This window comes from Lactuca serriola, chromosome 6, assembly GCF_051521515.1.
Source record: "Lactuca serriola cultivar US96UC23 chromosome 6, Lser_US96UC23_V15, whole genome shotgun sequence".
NCBI classification, from domain to species: Eukaryota; Viridiplantae; Streptophyta; class Magnoliopsida; order Asterales; family Asteraceae; genus Lactuca; species Lactuca serriola.
The window spans coordinates 91,495,474-91,510,643 of record NC_136413.1 but is presented as its reverse complement, the minus strand read 5'-3'; positions in this window follow the sequence as shown (position 1 = coordinate 91,510,643).

Sequence of the window (15,170 nt, the reverse complement as noted above, 5' to 3'; positions counted from 1 at the left end):
TTCCTCTCTACTTTTGGGCTGAAGCTGTAGCAACTGCATGCTTTTTCCAAAACCGAAGCATCGTGTGCAAGCATCTCAATAAAACACCATATGAAGGGCTTAACAATCGCAAACCAAATGTTCGCTTCTTTCACATTTTCGGGTGCAGATGTTTCATGATCAACAACAACGACCAACTCAACAAGTTTGCATCAAAGTCTGACGAAGGTATCTTCCTTGGTTATTCCACTAACAAGGTTGCTTATCGAGTGCTCATCAGACGTACAAGGATGATCATTAAAAGCTTTGATGTGAAATTTGATGCTTTTCACATCCGCAACGCCCCACCGTCCAACGAAACCACCGCAATCATGGAATGTGATATTCCTGTCTCTTTAGGTTCCTTAAATCTAGTTGAAGTCAATTATGACGATCTTTTTGATCCTGTTGAAACGGCAAAACTATCCGAAGTTCTTGTGTCACCCGCAGCTCAACAACAACATGCCGATGTTTCTGGACCATCTCCATATGAAGTAGTATCTCTCAATACTTACACATCTCCGGTTGAGGGGGAAAGCTCTACTCCGGATCTAGCTGCAACCGTTGAGGTTCCAGTATTTGATGTTGCTCAAATTCCTGCCCGCAGAGAAACATTACCATCAAACGCATCTTCGGATTCGGATGATGAACTCATAGAGAATATTGACACTAGAACCGATCCAAGGATTGTCACTCTCCCATCTACAGTCTAGGGGGAACCTTCTCAGGTTCCGAAAGAACTCCCGTCCGCAACCCAGGGGGAACCTCTCCCGACAACTCAAGAGAATTCTGCTCCAATAGATCAAAATGATTCAGCAGGTTGTTCTTAAGTCCAGGGTAATTTGCCATCTCCAACCACAGATTCCTCTGACATTCAAGATATCCCCTGTACCGCAGCTGCTGATCATCTACTGCCACATCTTCATGTATGGACGAAAGACCACCCACCAGGTCAAATCATCGGCAACCCATCCGCAGGTATCCAAACTCGATCTTCCAAGGACTTATCTGATCACTGCTACTATGCATCATTTATGTCCTTGGTAGAGCCCAGAACAATCAAAGAAGCACTGCTTGAACCGGACTGGATAGCCGCAATGCAAGAAGAGCTGGAAGAATTTGAAAGAAAGAAAGTGTGTCAACTTGTTCCCATTCTGCAAGGTCATACTATTGTTGGTACAAGATGGGTCTTCAAGAACAAGCTAGATGAATCTGGTGCAATCATTAGAAACAAGGCAAGGCTTGTCGCTAAAGGTTATAGTCAACTGGAAGGCATTGACTACGATGAAACGTATGCTCCGGTAGCACGCATGGAAGCCATCCGGATCTTTCTAGCATACGCAACCCACAAAAACGTCAAGGTACACCAGATGAACGTTAAAAGTGCCTTTCTCAATGGAGAATTAAAAGAAGAGGTTTATCTTCAACAACCTCCAAGATTTGAAAATGTTGAATTTCCAGGCCACTGCTACAAGCTTGGAAAAGTAGTCTACGGTCTAAAGCAAGCCCCAAGAGCATGGTATGAGACACTTTCTGAATTTCTTGTCTCATCTGGATACAAAAGAGGAGTGATTGATCCCACATTATTTAGAAAATCAAATGGTGACCACCTTATGATGGTACAAATTTATGTGGATGATATCATCTTTGGCACAATAGATCAAGGCATGGTAGATGAATTTGCTAAACTCATGACCAACAAGTTCAAGATGAGCATGAATAGAGAGATTAACTTCTTCCTAGGTCTTCAAGTGAAACAGGTACCGCAAGGCATATTTATTCATCAAGAGAAGTACACCACTGAACTATTGAAGAAATATTCAATGGACAATTGTTCATCTGCGAAGGTCCCCATGGCCTTTGGTTATAAGATCTCTGCTAATCCCTTTGGAGAATCTGTAGATCACAAGACCTTTAGAGGCATCATAGGCTCTTTGATGTATCTCACCGCAAGCAGACCAGATATTGTCTTTGCAACTAGTGTATGTGCAAGGTACCAGGCTGACCCAAAGGTCTCTCACATGACCGCAACCAAACAGATTCTTCGGTACCTGAAAGGAAGCAAATTCCTTGGTCTATGGTACCCCGCAGGCAATGACTTCAGCCTGCAAGCTTTCAGAGATACGGATCATGCTGGATGCAAACTCAATCGTAAGAGCACTTCGGGTGGATGTCAATTTCTAGGAGAACGTCTCGTCAACTGGTCTTCAAGAAAACAAAGATGTGTCTCTCTATCAACTGCAGAAGCCGAATATGTGGCTGCAGCCAGCTGTTGCTCTCAAGTCCTTTGGATGAAAACTCAACTAATGGACTACGGGTATAGAATGTTGCGGATACCGATATATTATGACTCTAAAAGCTCTATTGCTATCTCTCACAATCCGATTCAGCACTCAAAGACCAAACATATTGAACTACTATATCATTTCATCAAAGACCACATCTTGAAAGGTAACACTGAACTCATCTTTGTCCCTTCTCATGAAGAGATTGCTGATGTGTTCACAAAAGCGCTCGACTCCACAAAGCTCAACTCCTTCCTGCAAATGCTAGGGATGATGAATCCAGACCCGCAATTCTTTTTGAATTTTTAGCTACCGCAGACCATTCTTGGTCTCTGTTGTAGTTCTAACTGAGAGTTACATATGATAGATGGTTGAGGTACCGCAGTCTAGGTACTGCAACCATATTTCATATGTATCCCTCATGGGCCCTAATCGTCTTGTTTTACTAATTTTGTACAAGTGTTTTCTTCTTAGTTTCTCTCCTTTCATCCGCGACGACGACTCTCAACCGCAATGACGCTTCCATCTGCAACCATCATGATCATTTCTCAAATATTTCATCAACTCTCAAATTTCTTTTTTGTGTTCTATTCAATGATCCTTCATTAAATAAAATAAAACATTCCCTTTAGAAACTGTCACATTCTCTTTCTGAAATATTTTGTCACAACTGGAAATTTTGTGTCCTGTAATCTATACACTCAAGTTAATGTGAATCAAAAACTTAAGAACATGATTAACACCTACTATTATGACATCAAAAACTTCAATCAAATACATCATACAAGTACTACAAATAGTCATCAAACAATTGGAGACCCTAGAAGTCCTTGTTTAAGTCCACTTTGGACTAGGACTTCCTTATTGGATCCAAATGGACCAATAAGCTTCCAATTAGACTATCATGGGCTTAGAACCCTAATTGGGCTCTAATTGGACCCACACTAATTTATTTCAACATTTTGGGCCATGTTGGGCCTAGAATGAAATGAATTAAAAGCTTTGATCCATGAATACCCTAAACTAGTCCAACAAAAATGGAAAAAAAATCATACTATATTCTTTTATGTTGAAACTCACCCAAACTAACTCTAATATTGGGCTTAGGAGCAAAAAGCCCAAATTTTCCTTTTTCCTTCCATGTTTTCGGCCCAAAACAAGCCCAAGAGGAGGGTTTGACTTTCTCATGCCACCTCATTATTAACCAAAAGATATCCATGCATGAAACTCATACTTCCAAGCACCTATCTCATCAAAGATCACTTCTCTTCTCTCCTCTCTCTCACTCTCGGCCATATTCAAACACACACACAAAAATTCACTCATTCTTCTCTCAAAGAAACTCTCTCATTTCTTCTCCATAATTTCGAAATCTAAGAAGCTTTCAAGAGGATCTTTCAAGTTAATCATCATCTTAGGTAAGTTTTTACTTATATCCATGATCTAGCTATTTCATTCCATCAAAAATCTCTTCTAAATCTATTCCAACTTGTGATCATGCACCTTAGAAGTCACCAAACTCGAGATCTACCAAGGAAAGGTGCTAAGGCCGAAAATCACTTCATTTTTCTTCCATCTTCTCTTCAAAACCGAAACCACACCCAAGGTGAGCTTCATACCCCCTATTTTCTGTTTTTATGAGTTTTGTGGGGGGGGGGGGGGTGGGGAATACAAGTGAAAGTGTAGATCTATATGTGTTTTGTATGCCTTGTATGATTTCCATGCTTATATGTGTGTTGTTGTGTGTTATAATGTTGGATCTAGCCATAAAACCCCTCAAAACCGAGATATACTTTATGTTAAATGATTCTAGCATCAAATATATTTCTACATACAAAGTGTTCCTAGAAAAATAGCTAAATGGCTTAGTAACATTTTCTTTGGGTTAAAAACACAATTTTTGTACCTAAAATGTGAAAAATACAAAGTTAAGGGCCCAAATTGACATATCACGAATTCTGATGGATGAGGTGTGTTAAAACAGTTTCAATAAAACAATTTCTGGAAATATACTCATTTGGAGGATTAAAAACATAAATTTCAAGCTTAATGGGCTAAAAATGACATTTTCGGCCCAATGAGGCCCATTATGCGAGATTTTCTGTTTTGGAGGGCCAAAACTGTATTTTTCTGTAAAACAGTGGACTATAAGTGTTCCAAGTCCTTTTCAAAGGTTTAAAATGCTTTTTAAATTTAAAAAGGACCAAAGTTGCAAAAATTTTACAATTTGGGCCAAAATTGTCAAAGTTGCGAAAAAGAAGGGCTATTACCGAGAAAACTGCAATTTCAGGGACTAAAACTGTTTTCATTGAAAAATATGCTGAAAAATATCAATTTCAATAATTTTTGGTGTTAAAATGTCAAGAAAAATGATTTAAGGATCAAACCGGAAAGTTATTTAATTAAAGGGTTGAAAAAGTAATTTTTACAAACAATGAAGGGCTAAAAACAGAAAACTTCCAAGGCTAATTCAATACACGCAATTTGATCAAATGATGGCACCGCGACTATCGACGAAATACAATACACAACAATACCAAAAGTCGTTGTTAAACGAATTGGTTCGGTCTCGAACCAATAAAAATCCGAAACTACTAACACGACGACACTACGATTCATACAAGTAACGTTTGGGAATTCAATATACATGCGAGTGTGCACAGACGTCTACGCACCATCTTTGGGCCCCAAAAGTGTAAAATCTTGTTTGTTGGGCCTAGCTAGCCCAATGACCTGATCTTAAGGCCCGGAGACCTCTATCTTACGAAGTGTTGGGTTTTACCGATCTAACACAACGTAAAAGGACTTTCAATGGCTTGTATACTACTGGTCCCCAAGGGTCCTTTGGTATTGCTAGTAAAGTCGACATTTCATGCGAGGCGGGTCTGGGACCCCTCGTACATTTTTTTTATCCCCCAACCGGTTAATGGAGTCATCGGGGCCTTCGTGGCCTCTTTCTCTTCGGATGTGGGACTACACGTAGTCATGGCGGTTGGATAACGTGATTAGTACGGACGAAGCCTACGGGATCGTTAGTATAGCTATAAACTGGTCGTTTGTGTAATGCGTGTTTGTAGCAATTAATCATGCTCAAAAATAATCCAACGTCGCCTGGGACTGACACTACACGCTATGCAATGGTTTCAATGTGACTTCATGTAATTCAAGGAATTAGGAAAACATCGGGTTTTCCTAGGGTTTTTTCAATACATACAGATTCGAAATGCATACAACTTTAACGAACAATTGTTTTACAAGTATAGAAACAAACAAGCATACCTATGGATCTTCACAAACGTTTTCAAAAGCTTTACTTTTCAGAAAATATCAGATTTTCTGGTGGTTTTCAAACGATATGAAACATTGTTTTTTTTAAAATACCGCTTATGAACTCACCAACATTTCACATGTTGACGTTTTGCAAAATACTTGTATTCTTAAGGAACCAGTGAATCAAAGGAAATCATATTCAGTGATGGCTTGCAGTTTATTTATGTACGAATCGAACAATTTATTTTTGGGAATGTAATGTTTAAACAATATACTTCATGTAAACTCTACTGGTTGTACTATATTAATGCATGGTGATTAATGTTGTTACGTTTCATATATATTCAATGTTATGGTATTCAATTGAGTCACGACAGCCCCCGAACGTTTCCGCCGCCTGGTTCGGGGGTGTGACAGGTTGGTATCAGAGCTTTGTTTATAGTGAACTAGCATGTCGAACCACACATTGATATGCAACTATAAACCAAAAGAGGGACTAACATAACTCTGAACAAAACAAGTAAATAAAACACCCTTACTTGCATTAGGAATAGGAACATAACGCCGAACCAAACACAATAATGCTAGTATCTCGGTTAATTCGGGACTGTTCTTAGGGATACCAAGGAGTGGATGTAGCCTGATCAACTACATTCTCTCCAAAGTAAAACTAACACATGTCTTGAAGAGATCGGGATAGCTAGGGAACCTAAAACTATACCCTTATCACCAAAAAGAGAACGTTCGCTTAGTCTGTACAATAGTCATAGCACCTAGGAATAATGTTAGCATATTTACATACTCGCGCAGACAGCATGGCTGGTTTTCATCACCCTGGAGACCCCTATTTCCCTAATCAGGGAAACAACGGGTGGCTAGAGGAGGAGGAGCCTGAGGAAGAGCAGCAGGGTATCCAGTTCCGTCAGGTCCTAGTAGCTCACGGGATGCTTGAGGATGAACCGGGAGAGAATCCAGGGGAAGCACACGACGTCGGACCCGACGAATACGTAGACACTGACTACGAATTTGGAGAGATCAACGACGACGAGGAAGGTCAAGTCGGGGACCAGGACCCCGTCCCGCCTACAATACATAGACACTTACTTCTCTCACAATGGTGAAATCAGGTGCATCCAAAAAACAATCCAGGGCTTCAGGTTCCGTGAATCCAACTGGTTATGATTCTCCAACAACAGCTTCAAGCAATTTCAGAGCAATATTTGAAGATCACCCCTCTTACAATGCCCCAACCAAGCTTATGATCAAATTTCTCAAAAACCATGGTCCATTCGATGCCTTTACAGACGTCGTTCCAGTTTCAACACTCTTTAAATGTGCTTTTTCTGCATATCGACCATTGGAGAACCACCAAGAAGTGCACCTCAACCTCATCAATGATTCCTTGGTCATCTTGACCAAAGAGAAGTTTTTATCCACCATTAATCTTCTAATTCACCCCTCCATCAAGATCTTCTCTCCATCCATGTCTGGCATCACAAATGCACTCTACCAGATGGGATATCAAAAACCAATCCGAGGGATTGGTGAGTTTCAAAAGAACCAGCTGCCTGTGGTTTGGCAGTTTGTGTGCCATTTTGTCATCCGCTGTCTATCCGGCAGAACCGGAGGCATCGACAACATGGGTTTAAAGCTGCTAGAACTGGTGTGGAGCATCTACACAGGCCATGATGTCAACTATGGGCAGATTCTTTGGGACGATTTCCTCCAATATATCCCCAAAGAGCACCCAAGGGAGAACCCAACCGAGCTCACATTTGCTCGATTCTGGTCTCTATGCATCTCAGACTTACATGCGGATGCTGGCATTGACATGGGCAGTGACATCAACTTTTTTGTCACTAAGGATCTAAAAAGGTACAACCCCTCTTCTGATCAAACTTTATTTGGACCTATCCACAAGCTTCCCACCCATATTCTCACTTTTCTTGGTCTTGAGACTGCTGATGTCTCTGACCACATTGAGGCTACGGAGGGTATTGCCCCATACCTTTCTACCCCGCCTCTTCCATCCGCAGCCATTATCCCTGAGGGTACTGCAGTCCCCTCTGCAACTACACTATCCAACCTTTCTTAAAGAAGAAAGATTGTGGCATCAAAGAAGAAACAAAGCACACCTAAGAAGGATGCTCCAAAACGAATCGCACCCTCAAAGAAACGCAAAACAAGACCTCCTAAAACCATATCTAGCACTGATTCAGATGAGGATAGGCAACCTATCTCTATCCTCAAGAAAAGGAAAACAACCGAAACCACTAGCCATATGCGTGACCGGACCGATGCTGAAGCCTCTCAAAAGGCTCCAGTAGTCCTTGGGGTGGCTGCACACCCATTCGATACCTGTATTGTTTTCGAGTCAGACTCAGCAAGTGAGTCTGATTCCCATCTACGTGGAGACTCCCCCCAGTGCACTCCCAAGAGGATGCCACTGGTTCACGCCCTAAGGTCTCCAGGGCTTCCCGACTACATATCTTTTCCCTAGAGGAGTTGCGCTTCGTCCTTCTTTCTGTTACCCAAACACTTCAAACACCTTCCCACCCGCAGGGCACTTCTTTCGCCCATGCCAGAACTGGGCCGAGGCCAGACTTGACCACGGGTCAAGGAGACCGAGGAAGCCCAATAAATCCTACTCTACTTTCATCTTTCACAGGTGGTTTAGGCATGGTGAGCACAAATGTTCAAGGATCCGTGGACCCGAAGGACACTTCGGTGCGTTTTGAAGGATTTGACGGAGATAACTCGAATGACTCTTGGTTACAGTACAATCCGATAACTGAGTCAGATAAAAAGAAGTATGTTGCTTTCAAACGGGCCTTCCAAGCCCGCAAGGAGCAACAGATCAAACAGCAGCAACAGAAAGACCAGGAGATCCAGTCTGTGGCTAGGTATTGGGCAAATGCCATCAGTAATGCCCATACCGTAGCCTCATTCACGAAGCTAGTCTATAAGGGGTGTTTAAGGAAATTGCCTATAAAATGGCGATCGAATGGGTATCCACTCTTACCCACCGCACTCTTGACTAGTGGAGGGTCGTTAGCCGAACGGGTAGGATAGGACATAAACCTTCCATTATAAGTATAATGAAGTACAAAAGTAACTAAATGCTTTTACAAATTCCCAAATCATAGTTACTTTAGGCAAAATGTGAAATTGTATGCTAATCCATCGAATTACACTTTGTACCCTTGTCAAACGTTAGTGGAGCGTGTGTGGTTAACCGGCACACTAATTTGGGGATGACATTGGTAGCGAAGGGTGGCTCGATGTTTATCATAGATCAATGGAGCATGTGTGGCTAACCAACACATTGATTAGGTGATTGTAGCATTGAGTGCACCACGTAGATTCGTATGGTTATTCACACCTTATTTGTGATCCTCGGCATCCCAGTCACAAATAGAAGGGCATAATCAAGATTAAAAATGCCATTGAAAAGTTAAGCTCTAGGAGTTTCAATTCATTTAAAACTTAAATTTCCTTTTCGTTTTTCATGGTGGAAATTGATAAATCGTCATTTACCTACCTTCAAATATTCTGCAAATAGATTACGGCATCCCTCTTCTAGGTTGTAGAGTATTGTGTTGGATCCTAGCCTTAATGTTTCATTTGGGTGTTACACCAAGGATTCTAATCAACCTAACTTGAATTTTCTCCCGTTTAGTAGATGTCTAGTTCTGACAATCATGGTCTTCCCAAATCCCTTGGAACAAGTTTACCAAATGAAGATGATATTCTGCGATATGATCGAGGAACAAGAAATCATGCTTCACTTCCTCCACCTCCTCTAATTGTTCTCCCTAACCCACAAGTTTGAAGGCTTGAAAAGTTCAAGCTCACTCAAGCCCTTTTGGCAAGTAAACATGAAGATGGGAAACATGTGTGTGTACATGTCTTAGAGATGAAGTCACACAATTATAGGTTAAGGATGTTGGGTGTCGAGATTTCAGGTGAGTTGATTGTTGATTGGGTTCTTCAGTCGCTTCCTGAATCATATAGTGAGTTCGTTAGAGAGTACTATATGATGGATCATGACGTGACCCTCATTGATTTGACCTATCAGCGATGGTTTGGCGAGCTGGTCAAGCAAATTTGTCTGTTGAATCAAACTCCCAAACTTCAATGGACATTGAAAATGGTGACATTGGAGATCCAGAAAAGGTAAATTCTAAGATAGTTCCTTGTGCCATTCCAAAAGAGTCCATTTGCTTTTATTTCCAAGAGAAGGGGCATTGGAGACGAAGCTGCCCTATTTACCTAAGAGATCTAAGAGATGGGAGAGTCAAGACGTATGGCTCTACTTCAGGTAAAATCCATTAACTAACTCTTTTAAGTTCCTATTCTAGATTCTTAATACATGATGTGATAAGATTACATTTTGATGTTTTGTAGGATCGAGGAAAAGAGAGGAAGCTTAAGGGAAGAAGTGAGCTTAATCTAATCGTGAAGAAATGGATTTCGATCGCATTGCTTGAAGATTGGATTCTTGAGCTAGTACTTGGAGTTAGAATAGATTGCTTAGGAATATGTAACAGCATAGTTTTTCAGTTGAATTGCATTGTAAGGACAAATTTTTCTGCAATAAAATAAATTTTGGTTTTATATTATTTATTTATCCTTGTAATGGCATGTATGAAAAAATTGATGTTTGAATGTTTCTATTATTAGCAATAATGGATTTGATTCTTAATTATGTTATTTTTGGAAATATCAAGAATTTACCAAATAGGGAGAGTTTCTCATCGCCCAAGTTTCAGTTGGACAGAAACTTGGAATCATACAACTTGGTTGCGTGATAAATGAGAGACTTCATATTTGGAAATTAGACTAATTCTTTGACAAAGTGTCAAGTGAAGGACTAGGAGATCGGGTACACTAGGTTGTGCGTTGATCAAGTCCACCATAAGAGTGATAAAGATATTCGTCATGATTTACTAAATTTTGGTAAATAAGATTATACTTATAAGATTGAGTATAATTCTGAGTTGATTGAAAAGGTTTCAATAAATATCAGAACGAATAAGAAGAATCGAGTAGGCAGAAAGATAAAAATTTCTCTATTCTAAGAAGAAGGGAGAGTACCTTTTATTGTGTTTTATGATAAGTCTTAATGATTAAGAACCATATATAAATTGATCCTCTAAGTGAGTCTTAGTGCATGTGTATGTCTAAGAAGAGGAATTGAGAATTATGGAAATGGTTAAAATCAAGAAGTCAGTCATACTTCGTTCCAACATCAAGTCTTAGAGTTATACTCCAAGATTGTGAATTGAGTGACAAGTCTCAACAAGGTTTATAACACTCAACAAATGTGGAATTTGGAAAAGTTTTCTTATTCTTGCACATTTGAAATTGGTAAGTTGTGTTGTCTTGGATAAGACAAAGATCAACTAGGACCAATTATGTGGAGTGTTTTGTCTAGATGAAAAACTACACTAACTCTTAAATATTTGTTTTTTCTAGGAAAGTTTCCTGACAAGAGAATCATATATATCAAGAGTTCAGTGGGAGTTTTAATGATCTTGAAAAAGGTATTAAGAACAAATCAAGAATAAACCTTATCAATCATCACTAGCACATGACTTGAGGTTTACAACCTATCGTGTTGACATTATTTTGTTTCTGTGCAATTCCAATTGAGTTAATTATGCATGTGAGTTCTACGAGTTCACATTTGAATGCATAAAGGCAAAGCGCCCTTATCGATGGAAAGTACATTGATATGTAAGGATAAGTTGTTGAACTACTTGGAAGACATGGTGGGCACTCGTGTTACCATAAGGCAAGAAATAAAGATTAAAAAAGTTCAGTCCATATGAGTTTGGATTTGTCGCAAACTTTGGTTTTGGAAAATTCACATGGATAAGTGTCATAAGATTCCCTCCTTCATGAAAATGATTGTGAGGAAATGCTTTCACTAAGAGAGATTTTAAGAAGATAGCAATTGTGAAAATTGTATTCTCAAATTTGATTATGGTTACGGCATCCCTTTCCATAGTTTGAATTGTGAGATTTGGCAATTAGTCTAACATTTGGGACTTAGTAACATAAGTTATGAATTTGTCTAGACACACATGTAAGCTATCTAAGGCAAAGGTGTATAAAGTTAAGAAGCTTAGATAAAGGCTTATCAAAGCATCTAGTATTAGAAATATGAACTTCATAAATTCAATAAGTATTGCTTTCTGGAAGTTCAGCTGTTTTCTGAATACATGTCAAAGCTAGTGGGAGCATAAGTGTTATGCTTATATGATAATAATCATCCTGATAGTGGGAGCATAAATGTTATGCTTGTATGATTATTAAGGCAAGTATTGCAAGTTAGCAATATTAATTATAGAAAACAAGAGTTATACTTTGCAAAGTCGCAAGGGTTGAAAAGTTGTTTTCCTATAATTATGGGAGAGAATATTATACTTCATTTCAAAATCTAAAGCTTAGATTGAAAAATTTTAATAAATTTAGTCAAAGGATACATAGTGTGTTCTTAAATTTCAATTATGATTACGGCATCCCTCTTCATAGTTCGAATTGTAAGAACGTGACACATAAAATATTATGGCAGAAGATTGATAAAGTATCATATCTTTATGTAAGACATTATGCATTGTGTCCCATACGCTTCGGGTATAGGATCGATTGCAAATGCTATAATATTTGACCATTCTAAAATTTTCCAAATGTCTAGCGCATTAAGAGGGAAAAGGATTAGAATCGGTTTTGACTAAAATAATTAAACAACTATCAAAGGACGATCCAAAGTTTGCTGAGGATTGGTCGCTTGTGAGTAGTTAGAAGTATGGTATTGGATGGACCATATCGACGTTATTATGAATAGATAAGATTCTATTAGGAATGAGTTTTCATATGGCAAATATGGAAATGTTTCCATATTGGGAGTTGGATATTGAGAGTCTATGTCTAGATTAGAAACTTTTATGCAAGAAGGATGTTCAAAAGAATGTACTTTGAATGTGAGACTTCGCGTCTATGGAATTGTCTTGTAACAATTCCTAAGAGAGTACTTTGAAATTTTATTGGCCAAGTCTTTGTGACTTTTGTGTTATAACTTTACAAAAGTATCGTTGCATAAAATGTTAGAATCTAACATATTCTAATAGTGGCAAGAACCTCGTACTCTTACACTAACGATGAGGATTGGGAATTATGAAATGAGTTTCAGTGGAAAGGTTTTCGATTGATCCATTTCACAAAGCATGGACCATAGGAAACCAAGTGTGCATGCTTGGAGCACGGGACAATTGTTGTTGTAATTCAAGTAATGAGTTGATTATCCGAAACATTAAATGATAAATAATGAGTAATCAATATGGTGGATAAGTAGAAGTGTTTTATTTACTCTCACAAGTTTGGGGCCATATAGGATTAAGTATTATTGTTATGTTTCAGTTTGCATGTTTTGACTTCCAGAATAATTGGGTTATTCGAACCTCCACAGTCGATCATACGTTGGAAGTAGGTATGAAGGAAGACTATCTCCCCCTACTGTCACTAGCACATAGCATCATATCATACTAGCACATAAACACATCACAAGTAGTAGTAATACCTAGATGAATATCACAGAGACAATCATCTACATACAACTCCTATTGGTGGGCAGGCATTGTGGCCGTAGACCCGCCGCTACTGGAAGGTAGCTCACCTCGAAGTAGCTGCTGATCTGATCGGGAACTGACTGTCTACTGCTGCTGCTGCTGCTCCGGAAATCCTCCGGCTGAAATTCCCACAACATACTCAATCAAACACTGCTAACTGACCTTTGGGTAAAATGACCATTTTACCCCTGATCATGCCCTGAGTCAAAGTCAGAATCGACTTTCAGTTGACCCGACTCACCGAGTTGGCTCTCCAACTCGTCGAGTCCCTACCCAAACGATTGTCCTGAATCCCGTTTCTACTCGTCGAGTTAGGCGATGACTCGACGAGTTCTCCTTCTAAACTGATATTCAAGTCCTTCATCCTACTCGCCGAGTTGTATGAACAACTCGTCGAGTTCATCTTCATCCGATGAATCACTTATGCTAAGACTCGTCGAGTTGTATGAATAGCTCGCCGAGTCCGTTCTTGATCTAAGGAGATTGCCTTGAACTCGCTGAGTCAGGGCATTGACTCGCCGAGTTCCTCCAGAGATGAGTTCAGCTTCCAACTCACTGAGTCACACCCCGTGACTCACTGCTCACTCGACACTACGAAAAGGGGACAAACTCAGAGACTTGCGAACCGACTCTCTGAGTCAGATGAACGACTCGCCGAGTCGTTACCATGCAAACACTAACTACACGGATTTGCTCGATTCCAGTCCATGCCATTCACAGATCTGGGTTCCTAGAGCATGAATCACACGTAAAGTTTCCAACTTTACGTGTAGATATTCACCCATAAGGGTTTTAGGGTTCAAAATACACCCAAAAGGGTAGATCTAGGGTCTTCATGCAATGAGGGTCCATAAAGGCAACAGATCTGAGCTCTTGGAGCTCAACCATGCCTAGATCTAAGGGCCAATCAGCTTATTACGAAATAATTTGCACATGCAAGCTTGGGGATTGGCTCAAGAATGACTTAAATGAAGTAATAAGCATAGAAACAGGGGGGAAACGGGTTATACCTCAAAGGAACTGTTGAGAGAGCACAAAGATGCTTGGATTCCTTCCCTTCCTCTTGATATACTCCCCCTTTTGCCTCAAAACCTTCAAGGACACACAACAATTGCTTCAAACTCTCAATGAACAAGCTTAGAACGAGGGTTGGGAGCTCTGAGGGTGAATGGGGGCTGGCCTGGGGCGGATATGTAACAAACCGAAATTCATATCCCTAATTGTAACCCTTCTTGCGACTCGTTCCGATCATCCAATCGCCGTTTCCGATTTCGTTTTCGATTTCGGCATTTTATTAAGTCATTATTGTATATTTTGTGTTATGACTTAATGAGTGTCCAAATGCCCCTAGAACTCATTCTAACGCCTCATATTAATGATCGGAACATTTCTAGAATCAGCCATATCGGGTTACGGCAAATTGGCCGGGTGCGACAAAAAGCCCCGTTTAACGTTGGTATCGGGTAGGATTCCACCGTGTCCTGAACTTAGGACCTATTTAAACATGTTCAAGCTATCATTTGAAGCTTTTTCTCTCTCTCACTACTCTCTCTCTAACCTCTCTCCTAAATCCAAGTTTAAAGGTCCAAATCTAGAGTTTAAGGTCTCAAATCTTTAAGGTACCTTCCTATACTCATTTTGCATCATATTGAGCCTTCAAATTCGAGTTTAAACCATGGATTAGGACCATTACCATGAGTTTACGGCCCTAGAATAGTCCTAGGCCGTAAACTCATATAAAGGGGGTTTTTGGAGTAACAAAACCCTTCCAAACCTCAATTGGACCTTGAATAATGTTAGATGACTTTATGGAATGAGCTTAGAATGCCTTGGACCATGAATTAAAGCCTTGTATATGATTTTACGGCCCTGGAAGGTGCCTAGGCCATAAACACATATTTAAAGGGGTTTTTAAGCCATTTAACCCTTCCAAGACACAAACAAGACTTAGATATGACTTTTA